This window comes from Xenia sp. Carnegie-2017, unplaced genomic scaffold (genome assembly GCF_021976095.1).
Source record: "Xenia sp. Carnegie-2017 unplaced genomic scaffold, XeniaSp_v1 HiC_scaffold_71, whole genome shotgun sequence".
Lineage (NCBI taxonomy): Eukaryota > Metazoa > Cnidaria > Anthozoa > Malacalcyonacea > Xeniidae > Xenia > Xenia sp. Carnegie-2017.
Window position 1 is genome coordinate 106,803 of NW_025813539.1, and position 13,273 is coordinate 120,075.

The 13,273-nt window shown below is 35.8% G+C and overlaps 4 long non-coding RNA genes across 4 annotated transcripts; 2 read left to right on the forward strand and 2 right to left on the reverse strand.

The window, feature by feature from the left end:
- Nucleotides 1-1,076: 1,076 nt before the first annotated feature.
- On the forward strand, nucleotides 1,077-1,717 carry LOC124459244. The gene is made up of 3 exons (XR_006953527.1): nucleotides 1,077-1,140; nucleotides 1,439-1,512; nucleotides 1,641-1,717. It is a non-coding gene; the product is annotated as an uncharacterized LOC124459244 (long non-coding RNA).
- Nucleotides 1,718-2,555: 838 nt separating this feature from the next.
- LOC124459231 lies at nucleotides 2,556-3,451 on the reverse strand. Its single transcript, XR_006953520.1, has 3 exons — nucleotides 3,138-3,451; nucleotides 2,839-3,023; nucleotides 2,556-2,753 (listed from the first exon to the last, which is right to left on the reverse strand). It is a non-coding gene; the product is annotated as an uncharacterized LOC124459231 (long non-coding RNA).
- Nucleotides 3,452-6,878: 3,427 nt separating this feature from the next.
- LOC124459237 lies at nucleotides 6,879-8,628 on the forward strand. Its single transcript, XR_006953523.1, has 2 exons — nucleotides 6,879-6,956; nucleotides 8,269-8,628. It is a non-coding gene; the product is annotated as an uncharacterized LOC124459237 (long non-coding RNA).
- LOC124459238 lies at nucleotides 8,618-10,269 on the reverse strand. Its single transcript, XR_006953524.1, has 3 exons — nucleotides 10,188-10,269; nucleotides 9,296-9,384; nucleotides 8,618-8,949 (listed from the first exon to the last, which is right to left on the reverse strand). It is a non-coding gene; the product is annotated as an uncharacterized LOC124459238 (long non-coding RNA).
- Nucleotides 10,270-13,273: the final 3,004 nt, after the last annotated feature.

The following is a 13,273-nucleotide window of genomic DNA, read 5'->3' on the forward strand; positions in this document are numbered from 1 at the left end:
ACACTGCTGTGTTGCATCTTGTTTGTAATTAATAAAATGCTTTACATTCACGTGTCATTTAAATATACTAGGGAGCTTTAGCACGAGTACGGCTACGTGTTTTTGTTGTCGCAACAATGTTTTTGCGCCAAAATGACGTAAGTCGTACTCGTAGTCTTTGCTAAAGCTCCCTATTATTTTGTAACGTACGTCATTTTTAGGTAAGTGAGCTTGTCATGGCATATTTACTCTTTAAGAAACATGTTTACAATGCGTGTGGTCTCACTCACTTTTTGCTGTTGTTTTTTGTTATTTTATATCTATATTGTAAAATTTTCATACTCTAGGTGTCCAGTTTACTTCGAAAGGCTTACGAAAATCGTTCTGTGGCCGATACAAACTGTAACGATCGCTCGTCGAGAAGACACTCTGTCTTTCAACTAAAACTCGTCGGGAGTAATGAGATTACTGGGGAACTAAGTCAAGGCAGGATTATGCATATTTATGTTTTTGTTTTCAGTTTAAGAATTTTTGAAATAGTTCGTCCTATTAGAATATGGATGTTGACTATCGACTTAGTTCTATATGATTAGTCCAGCTTTTATTTTGCTTTAACACGTTTCCACGCGGTAAAACAGGGACTGCGCAGCGAAATCAAATCTGGAGGGTTATAAAGCCTGTTTTCCACTAGGCACGTGTCGTAACCTATCATAGCATGCGCCCTGTTACGTTTTGCTACGATACGTTACGATACGTGGCTATTGGAAAACAGGCTTAAGACATATATTAACTAAATATACTACGTCTTACCTTGCCTTTAATTTAGCTAAAATGTATAAATGTTAGCAAAAACTTTATCTGGGGAAAAAGTGGGGTGGGGGTGGTGTGTGCTCTAGTCCCCACTCTCTTTGGCGCCGTGGCTGTAAATGTCTCCTCGATATTTATTATATATTCAGTAGCAAAAGAATCTGCAAAATTGTTATCTATTGTTTTGCGATGACGATGAGCTAAATTTTTTCAGGGGTATTGAGTTTGGTTGATCTGGCGGGTTCTGAAAGAATAAGTCAATCCGGATCAACAAGATTAAGACCTAAGGAAGCTAATCACATAAACTAGAGCCTCACACATTTGGGTATAGTCTTCAACTTCTTGGCTAAGAAGGTAAGCATATACTTACCTTATGATGGATGAACTTTAATTCATTGACAGGAGATATGATTTTTGTATTTTATTGATTAACGCTGTGCACAATGCGATTTTTAAACATTACATAAATATAAGAAAAATGCATACATCTGCAACAATAGACCGTTCTTTGAAATTCCAACAATAAAAAATTGCATGTTTAAATTATTTATTCCAGAAAATAAATGGTTGCGTCTGTTTTTAAATTTACTCAATCATACGTAGCTATACTGTGTAGAGAGATGATAGTCAAATAAATTATAATACATTTTAGGCTAGTCACGTGCCTTATAGAACCTCGAAATTAACTCATTTGTTGCAAAACTCTCTTGGTGGTAACAGTAAAAGGTTGGTATTACTGAATATATGTGTATCAGATTTTCAACAATGTACACACGTCATTGTAGATGACATGAAGTATTAACATGTGTTAGTTGTGATAATTAGTGTATGTAAATAATACATTCATATTTCAGTTTGATGTTCGTGAATGTTTCTCCTCGCGAGGACTCTTTCCAGGAAACCCTATGTTCACTTCGATTTGCCACTCAGGTATGATTCGTATATGTCATAGCATGATTTCGAGTGCAATTCGGGAAAACATGCACGAGTGAGTTTTCAAAGACTATCGAAATTGCACGAGTCTGAAGGACGAGTGCCTGTTTTCCCAAATTGCACGAGAAACCATGCTATTGCTTATTAATAATATACATGAAAAAATTTCTCAATCCTGCCGGCAAGTTGTAAATATCGACCAACTCGTATTTTTGAATTCCGTGAAATATTACTTTTCACAACACCATAGCTTCCACACACGCAGCTAGAACAAGGTATCTACTTTTAGCAGTGTTCATGTTTTCATACAGAAATAATTTGAAAACGGTGAACAGTAAGCTCGTTCGCCAAAGCATGAGTGTATGATCTATGAAGTAGAACATATATTTAGCATTTAATCTATTGTTGTATTTTCTCATGCTCTGTCATTAGGCTGCGACTACAGATATTTTTCATACGCCAATTTCTACGTGAGAAAGTGAATCTCATTTCATTTGGTTATAAACTATATATGTATGTTGCAACTAGCATTCAAGTTATTGTTTTTGGAAATTTAACGTAAATTGTAACAGTGAAATCTGCACAACAGTATCATCAGGCATTAATATTTCACTATTGGCTGATTTCTAAAGGACATGACATAAGCATCCGCATAAACGTAAACTTAAAAAATATTTAATTCAAAGAAGAACAAATGAAGAATTGAATAAAAATTCCACGATGTCTTTGTTCTTGTAAACATTTTAGTAAGAGAAACTAAAGTCTTTTCGCTCATATTCATTCCACTGTTGTAAAACATGCATAAACGTTTTAGCACGCTGCCTTACCCTACACTATAAAGACAAAAAATGTTTTCATATTCTTAAAAATTATTTATCAGGATTAATGGCACAATTTCACAGAATACATACGTCAGTTGTTTTGCGGTAATAGTCAATCTGATGAATGTCGCGAGCTAAACCAAAGTCTGCAATTTTCATTACTCTATCTTCACCAACTAAAATATTCCTGGCAGCAAGATCGCGATGAATACACTACAAAATTATTGGTGGTGTAAGGATAAATCATCACACCAATGCTTATATAGCTGTACAGTGATATAGTTCAATCTAAAGCTACCTTTCTTCCTGACAAATATTCCATTCCACGAGCAATTTGATAACTGAAGGAGACGAAATCCCTAAAGCACAACTTTTCTTCTCCTTCTATTGGAATGGTCTCTCCGTTTCGGTCAAGTCTTCTTTCACGAAGATATTCTCGTAAATTGCCGAAAGGTGCGTATTCGACAACCACCAGTAGCGGTCCTGAGAATTTAATGAAAGTAAATCAACGAAGCATAGTTTATGCGTGTAAGCATGTAGCTAGTAGGTATTCTCAACATTCAGTAGACTTTCAAAATCATCAGGAATGACACTTACGTCTGACAAAGCCGAGTCATGTCTTCGAAAACGCTGATTGTTCAACAGCGGATTCGTCGAGCTAGTCGACACAGATGATGAAGTAGAGCTCAGCAGGTCTCTCCCTTCCGTGGATAATTTCGAGGGCGATAGCCGGCAACGCTAAACACGCGTTTCTTGTGTTTCTTGCATTTGAATATTAATAAGTAGGCAATAATTGAGCCTATGACACGAACGATGGCAGCCACGGATACAACAATGTAAAGGGAAATTCTTGAACTCTGAACTGATTCGTCCTTCTCAACTGGTTGTTGCTGGAGCATGCTGATGGTGCTGGAAAAGTCTGGTTTGCTGTAAAAGAAATGTGTGTAAACAAATAGTTGCAAACCTTGTTTTTGAAAATAGCTACAGTCAAACAGTCTTTGTCAGAAAATCACGTGTCATATGTAGATCACGCGTCAATGATAACACCTTTTTTATGGAAATAATCGTGGAAGTGAGATTAAAATCCATTGCTCTTAAAATTTCAAATAAAGTAAAAATCTCTAAAATAGCAGTTGCCCAGACAACGTGGAAAAGTTTTTTCGCTATTCGTAAAAATCATTGTAGTTTTTTCAGAGTTTTGTTGCTCCTTGTGAAAACATACAATGCGTTGATTGGTGTCAGAGTGTTAGATATAATTATATTTTATTTACCGGCTGGGAGGTTCGGATGGGAAAATATTTTCCCGAGGTCTCAAAAAAAGCCCGTGGCCGCAGGCTGAGAGATATTTTTGAGACCGAGGGGAAATATTTTTCCATCCGAGCAAATCTAAATAACGTATATACTTTTGCTAAAATAAACAATGAAAACTTTGCTCTTCATTTTACTTGAGCAAACTCAAAATTCACCTAAAATAGATTATTATAATCAAAAGATGGCTGATAATTTCCTTTCGGAGTAAAACAAAACCAAACAAAACAGAAAAAGTCTTCGCTCAAGTATTAGCAAGAGGATTCCGGACAGCAGTCAGATATCGTAAAATTTCGGACCGCGATCAAATATCGCAAAATCCCGATGGCTGCCACAGCCACTCAGATTACAGGAAAAGCTAGGATTCTGCTCGCTGCGAAATTTTAAAAAAACAAAAGGATTTATCCATATCGCAGTTAAATTCAGCTAGTCACTTGATTAACAGTCGAAATAAAACTAATGAAACCATTCGACTAGACCAGGGATCTCCAAACTTTACAGCCAGAGGGCCACATGAACTTTCATTCAGCATGTTGAGGGCCGACGAACCGTATACCGCAGGTCAAAGAGCGAATATTTTAATAAAACGAAGTACATTACACAAGCTTCATTAGTTAAGAAAATATTTATTCAAAATTTGAAGGTTAAATTTCAACCAAGAGTAGTATCATAACAAAATAACTATTAGTCTGTTCAGTTTTCTCAATGTGAGTGGTGAAATTGGCTTCTTAAGTGTCTCTGCGGGCCAGATTTAGAGGCCGCATCTGGCCCGCGGACCGTAGTTTCGAGACCCCTGGACTAGACAATAAGCTCATGCAATGGTTGCGAAACTGCGCCAATGGTTTTATATGAGCGAAAAATAAAACATAAAAACGCACTCACCTGACATGGAGACTGGCGTCATAGGTCTTGGTAAAACGTGGAGGTAGAATCTTGTTTTATCATAACCCAGGTTATCTCCAACGACACAATAATAGTACCATTCGTCTTTTTTGGTTTAGTTAATGAAGAGAATATGCACACCATGATGTCGTTCATCTCCACCTTTCCATATACATTCGTCTTCGCTCAAGTTGGGATCCAGGAAACGTACAGTTGCATTTTCTCCTTCGACAACAGCCCACTGAAAGTGCGGCAGACTATCGCTAAAAGCTTTACAAGTTGCCTTCACGTTGTCACCTTCTTATGCAGTGATGTTCTTCATATGCGTAATTAGAGGCTTTGTTATGAAGACTTCTGAAAAATCGATTTTAGCATGCATTTTGTAAGCGATTTGTAAAAAAATAGGAAGAAAATTAAAGAAAGAATTGATATATATTAAAGCATTTGACATAGCAATTTTATTGGTGAAAGTCTCTAGATACCGATGTTATATGCTTTGTAAATAAGTCAATTAATATTCGGAAAAGAGTGTAAAAAAACAGGTCCATTTTACTACATAAATTAAGAAACGTGAAAAATGCCTTGATGTTATCTGCAAGATTTAATTTCTATCAGTCACTTAGAAAGTAATTCAACCCAGAAATTTAGCATTCAAATAAACTCATGCGCCTCTATTTTGTATAATGGTCATTAAAGAAAGTGTGCTATCCTGCATGCTGCCCAAAGCACCCTCAAATTTTGCAATTTCAGGCTGTAATTATTCATAGAAGGACTGAGGAGAGTAAATTTCACTAACTTCTATCAACCACAATTCAAAAATCGAAGATGGCGTCTAACGATCAACTATCACTAGGGACAACGTAATATGTGAATGTGCACACCCCCACACACAATTAACGTTATAGTTACGCCTCTGGCGATCGCTGCAGATCTGCGACAATGCAACTAAAAATGTTTAAGCCTGGCCCTCATTGGTGACATAAGGATAAGCATAAATGTGTCCTCACTTTCAAACTGCAATAAGCACAATTATCAATAAAAATAACAAGAACAAAGAGTTTTGACAATCTTGTGCGTATGCAGGATGAATAAAACATCGCACAGAATAGAGAAAATCTAAACGTACAATTTACTAACCTCTTCTTTCGCCTCAAGCTTTCTACTCAAGTTTTGAATAACTTTCTTGTGCACTTCCAACATTTCCTTTTTCTCCTTCAAGACTTCAGCATTATGAGCTATCTCATTTTCAAGTCCCTGGAGATTTTTCTGTGCTTCCTCGAGTTTTTCGCGAACGCCCTTCAAACGCTTTTCGACATGATCGCGGCCAAGCCTTAGATCGCCATTACACGCCTCTAACTGGCCGATGTGATGTTCTTGCTCCTTCAAAACTTGCTTCAATTCAGTCATGGTTACTGTATCCATGTCGCAGCGACCTTTAAGGGTTTTGATCTCGCCTAGTCGAAAATTAAACGACATGGTCATGTTTTCAATAACAACAGCTTCCAGAGGAAGCAAATCTTGAATTCTTTGACAAAGAACTCTCGATGAGCTAACATTGAAATAAAAAATTTATTAACACGATCAGGAGTGTTTTTAACGATTTTTACGGGCGAGAACACAAAAGAAAACCATTAAAACCTCGTGAATAAATAGACAACCACGTCTAACTCATTACTTCTTTGCGGATGTAGATCGTCCAGAGTTCTGAGAAGGACCATTGGTGTTGATGTTGATTGACGTTTTGAAAACCTTAGCGGTAGTCATCTTCAGATTCAAGTCACTTACACGATACAAATACAGAAACGCTTTATATGGATAACATTTATCAAATTCGTGATATCGTGTTACATCGTGGCGAATTTTCTTACCTGCTTTCGCGATTGACAGAGGCTTAACTAGAACGTTAAATGAGGGGTAAATATTCTTATAGTCAGTTTCGCCCGACAGATTTTTTTTGAGTATCAATGTATCAATGTTTAATGTATCAATGCTCATATGTAATTCATAATGATACATATGACATATGTATCATACAGTATTACCATGTATCATACATTATTATGTATTTTACATAATTACATATGACATGAAGTATTAACATGTGTTAGTTGTGATAATTAGTGTATGCCCATAATACATTCATATTTCAGTTTGATGTTCGTGAATGTTTCTCCTCGCGAGGACTCTTTCCAGGAAACCCTATGTTCACTTCGATTTGCCACTCAGGTATGATTCGTATATGTCATAGCATGATTTCGAGTGCAATTCGGGGAAAACATGCACGAGTGAGTTTTTCAAAGACTATCGAAATTGCACGAGTCTGAAGGACGAGTGCCTGTTTTTCCCAAATTGCACGAGAAACCATGCTATTACTTATTAATAATATACATGAAAAAATTTCTCAATCCTGCCGGCAAGTTGTAAATATCGACCAACTCGTATTTTTTAATTCCGTCAAATATTACTTTTCACAACACCATAGCTTCCGCACACGCAGCTAGAACAAGGTATCTACTTTTAGCAGTGTTCATGTTTTCATACAGAAATACTTTGAAAACGGTGAACTGTAAACTCGTTCGACAAAGAAAATCAACTTGAAACTTCGCTAGCCATTGTAGTTGCTTTTTTTACAATAACTTAAACTTTCCCGCCTTCGAAATATTGTATTATGATTGGCTCTTACGTAGATCACTTCTTTGTTTGACTAACCAATTAGGAACACAGTTTTCAAAAATAAATTTCACTGCTCATAACCAATTGAGAATTTTTTTCATGTATATTATTCTAAATACAACTTTACACCATATGACCAACATTACACCATATGACCAACCTTACACCATGTGACCAACCTTACACCATGTGACCAACTTTACACCATATGCCCGACCTTACACCATGTGACCAACTTTACACCATATGACCAACCTTACACCATGTGACCAACCTTACACCATATGACCAATCTTACACCATATGACCAACCTTACACCATATGACTAACCTTACACCATGTGACCAACCTAACACCATATGACCAACCTTACACCATGTGACCAACCTTATACCATGTGACCAACCTTTCACCATGTGACCAACCTTACACCATGTGACCAACTTTACACCATATGACCGACCTTACAACATGTGACCAACTCCACACCATATGACCAACCTTACACCATGTGAACAACCTTACACCATATGACCAACCTTACACCATATGACCAACTTTATACCATATGACCAACCTTAACACCATGTGACCAACCTTACACCATATTACCAACCATACACAATATGACCAACCTTACACCATATGACCAATCTTACACCATAGGAACAACCTTACACCATGTGACCAACCTTACACCATGTGACCAACCTTACACCATGTGACCAATAATGAGACTTCTTCACTCTCACGTTCATGTAGTATTGCAGTTTGCTTTTCAGCTTGACATTGATATTTTATTTTTAATTTCATCAACCTTTCGTTTCATTCTTCAATATGTAGCTTTGTTTGTTTTATTTTAAGGTAAACAATTGTAATATTGGTACTGCTCAAAAAGTGAAGAAGTGATTTCTCAAGGCTAACTTTGTAGATAAATAAAAATTATTTGCGCGGATTTGCGTTGCAGTTTTATTGATGTATATCATTAGAATGATAATATAAGAATTTGAGAACTACTTCTTCATAGGAATAATAGCGTTATAAAGTATTAAATGATAATTCAATGTGCACAAGACAATGTCTCAGTTCATATAACGCTACATTCTGGGTCTCATATAAACTTATATTGCTGGCGGTGAAAAATTGATATGAGTAGTTTAGCACCTTTTGTTATAACATCAGACTAGCACGCTAGTAGCAAAGATTAAAACAGTTTGAAATGTTCTTGTTGAATGAATATGTTACATTTAAGAAATAGAAAACATTTTCCAATTTTCTGTAGAGTTATATAAACACGCGTTGCAGGTTACTGTTGCAGGTTCGCTACCTGCAACAGTAATACAGTTATGTACGAGTAATATTTTATAAATGTTAAATAATTATGCTTTGCTGTTTCCATTAGCCATTAATTAGATCATGCTAAAATGTTCAAAGTGGAAGTTATTATATGATACATTGTACTGTAAAGCACCTTGTGAATCAACCATATTCAATGTTTTTAAACATCCATGATTCTGCTGAAATTACAATCGAATACGAAATACTCTAAAAAAGAGAATTTACAAGTCCGAAATGAGTATTAGACTATGGAAATGCTTTAAACTTGCAAAATTATTCACTTCTATTCATTTGGATGCTTATTTGGGGAATAAAATTATTTTCAACTTACAAACAGTAAAAGAATAGACTGGCTTGCTACATTTCACATCCAATTGAAATCATTGAATCATATCAAATGAAGATAAGTATAGTCAAACAACGTAGTATAGCTATCTATACTACAATTACTAATATTAAAATAATTAAATGACTATTGCATGGAAAATTTTTACAGAAATGAGCAGCTAGTGTATAACACAAGTTAAAGTGGATGTAAAATCAATAAACTCACCTAAGAAAATCTAAAGCTTTAGACATGACGTTTTCGAATTCGGCAAAAGATAGTTGATCGTCTCCATCTAAATCTGCTTCATGTAATATCTAAATAACAATATGGTAAATAAGTATAAGACAGCTATTTTTTTCATAACTGCTTGAAACTTTCAGCTGTGTAATCATAGTAATATAATAACAAAACAATATGGTGTGCATATTTTTAATGATTTTATGCAATTCTTTTAATACATATGAAACATGAAAAAATCTTTACTTTGAGAAGTGCACATCTCTCCTAACCTCGTCTTTTTACTTAGTTTGTATGCATGGTAAGGACAACACACAGGGACGGGTTTAGGAGAGAACTGCACACCTTTCCTACCCTCGTCTTTTACTTAGTTTGTATGCATGGTAAGGACAACACACAGGGAAGAGTTTAGGAGAGAAGTGCACACCTTTCCTAACCTCGTCTTTTTATTTAGTTTGTATGCATGGCAAGGACAACACATAGGGACGGGTTTAGGAGAGAAGTGCAAACCTCTCCAAGCCTCGTCTTTTTACTTAGTTTGTATGCATGGCAAGGACAACACTTAGGGACGAGTTTAGAGAGAAGTGCACACCTTTCCTAGCCTCGTCTTTTTATTTAGTTTGTATGCATTGTAAGGACAACCAATAGGGACGGGTTTTGGAGAAGTGCACACCTTTCCTAACCTCGTCTTTTTACTTAGTTTGTATGCATGATAAGGACAATAAACAGGAAAGGAATAAGGGAGAAGTGCAAACCTCTCCTAGCCTGATCTAGAGAGAATGCAAGATGGGTGCGAATTTTCAAACGAAAAATTAACACACTAAAAAATTATGCAAACGTTATTGAGATAAACGAACACACTTCCCTAAATTTTACGCACCTGTTTAACGGAAGCTTCTCTCAATATTTTCTTTGACAACATTTAACACAGTCCAGATATCAATCTTCTGCTTTACAGTCAGTGTGTTTTAGATACCCCGTAAGGAAAAACCAAATGGGACAGCTCGTTTTAGCGCAACGGTCGAGTTGGATTTCGTTGTTATCGTCATTTTTCCGATTGAGATTCGGAGCCAGAACTATTCTAAAAGGAATTTTTAATAAAATAGGGTTTAAAAGAAAAAATGAAAGTGATGATATAAAATTTACAGTTACTTAAAACGCAAATTACTACAGGGAAAAAAGATTGACGTAACATAGAAATCTCTACATAACAAAACAGAAAACCGCTGTGCACAAATTATAAGGATGCATAACTAGCCTCTTTCTCGGGTAACTCATTCCAACTTTCATAAAGACGGTCAGTTGAACTTCTGCAGCCACTACGTGTACACTTTTCTTAGGCTTTATCTCCTGCTCTACCTTTAATTTTACATGGGGCGTACATGGTACATTAACAGTTTTACAATTGTAAATTGGCGATACTTCCCACAACGGTTGATCCAGTAAAGTTTTACTGTGGAATCCAACCAGCAATGGACAGAGGTTACGACTCCTTCACTAATGGCACACTTTACATTCGATAGCAAGTTAACGGCCATGTGTACAGCAACCAATTCCAAGCGAGGTATTGACAGATCCCGTTTTGTCAACCTGGATATTGCACATACCAATCGTTCGGTTATTTCATTCTCCTGCTCAACAACTGAATATACTGCTGCTGACCTCAACTTTGCTTGCATGGCCAAAGGCATGAAAGGGAACGGCAGAAACAGTTGTTCATGCGGTGGAAGTCCCGAATACCAATCATCCTAGCGTTTATTTATGATATCGGGCAATTCAAAATCCCATGAACAACGAGCTTCGCACAGCAAAGTGCTTTTAAAAGAGCCATTCAATACAAAAATAATGTATAAAAAAGAAATATTGATTCACTAGCGTAACGTTTCGTCTTGACTCTCAAGGTTTCACCAGACAGTAGTAAATTACAAGTAATGAGGGATTTATATAAAATAGTTATTTATATAATATTAAATTACATGGTGGGATGAAAAACATGACCCCCAATAGCAAAGCCAGCACGTTTTCACTGCTACAATGTAAATATTTTTGTGTTCAATCACCGGAAGACAATAAAATGAACCAATTTTGTAAAGATATCGAAATATTTGAATTGTGGGAGTAAAAGATCAGGCTAATTTCGTCACTGATTACCTCCATCATAATTTCTCTAAGGATTTCATTTTTTCATGATGGCAGTCCTTCACAAGATTAGAAGGGCCAAGGCCTCCTTCTTCTCAGCCTTACTCTCAATCAATCCTTTGTAAATCCCTTGCCACAGTATTAATATCATAAATGTTACTTACGAGCATAGATCTTACCGTGTTGTTTCAAGTTACTCTTCTTATTAAACGTTTTACCAAAATGTTCACATTGATAAGGTTTTTCTTGTGTGTATCCTCATGTGTCTTTTAAAACTATTAGACTTATTAAATCTCTTACCACAATGTTCACATTGATAAGGTTTCTCTCCAGTATGTATCATTACGTGACTTTTTAAGTTACAAAGCTGTGTAAATGTTTTACCACAGTGTTGACATTGATAAGGTTTCTCTCCTGTATGTATCCTAAGGTGTTTATTCAAATCACAATTCTGTGAAAATGTTTTACCACAATCTTCACATTCATAAGGTTTCTCTCCTGTATGTATCCTAACGTGTCTATTCAAGGCACTATTGTGGGTAAATGTTTTACCACAATGTTCACATTGATAAGGTTTCTCTCCTGTATGTATCCTAAGGTGTTTATTCAAGGCACTATTGTGGGTAAATGTTTTACCACAATGTTCACATTTATAAGGTTTCTCTCCTGTATTTATCCTAAGGTGTTTATTCAAATCACAATTCTGTGAAAATGTTTTACCACAATGTTCACATTGATAAGGTTTCTCTCCTGTATGTATCCTAAGGTGTTTATTCAAGGCACTATTGTGGGTAAATGTTTTACCACAATGTTCACATTTATAAGGTTTCTCTCCTGTATTTATCCTAAGGTGTTTATTCAAATCACAATTCTGTGAAAATGTTTTACCACAATGTTCACATTTATAAGGTTTCTCTCCTGTATGTATCATACCATGACGTTTTAAGTTACCAAGCTGTGTAAATCTTTTACCACAATGTTCACATTTATAAGGTTTCTCTCCTGTATTTATCATACAATGACGTTTTAAGGTACCAAGCTGTGTAAATCTTTTACCACAATTTTCACATTGGTAAGGTTTGTCTCCTAACATGTTTATTCAATTTAGAAAGCTGTCTAAATGTTTTACCACAATGTTTGCAATGATAAGGTTTCTCTCCTGTTTGAACCCTCACATGTCGTTTTAATGGTGGATTTTTCCGCATTCATTTTCATGTGAACATTTAGATAGTCTTCAATACTGTACTTTCGACCACAACGTGGACATTCCCAGGATTCGTACAAACAAGCATTGGACATCGTTTTAAATGTTTCTCTAAATAATCGGGATAAGTATACATCCTTCCACAGTGTCTACAGCTGTGACCTCCAACTAAAAAGAAAAGTTAGAATTACATCACAGGATAAAGAACTGAATGATCATACATAATTATTCCATTGATGTACTTCAAAGCAATGAAATTTGTTTGAAAAAGTTCTCCATCGTTAAAACAACTGCATTGTTCACAATTTTAAAGCAAATATCAAATCACAGTAATGAACTGATGTTTAAAATATTCATGACTCTACACTAAAAGTAAAGTTTTAAATATCATGTAAATTTTTTATATCATGCGTAAATTTTTTATATCATGTGTTGCTACATACATAAGATTTAAATTTCATCCGCTGCTGCACAAGTCAGTTGCAACGGTTGCATCAGTAACTGGTCTAAACAACTCAATCCTACCAGTGATTTCTGCTAACATTTGCGGATCAAATCGTCTCTACAAGCGCGGCAACGTTCTTCTGGATTCTGGAGCTCAGATAAGTCTAATCCGCAGCGAA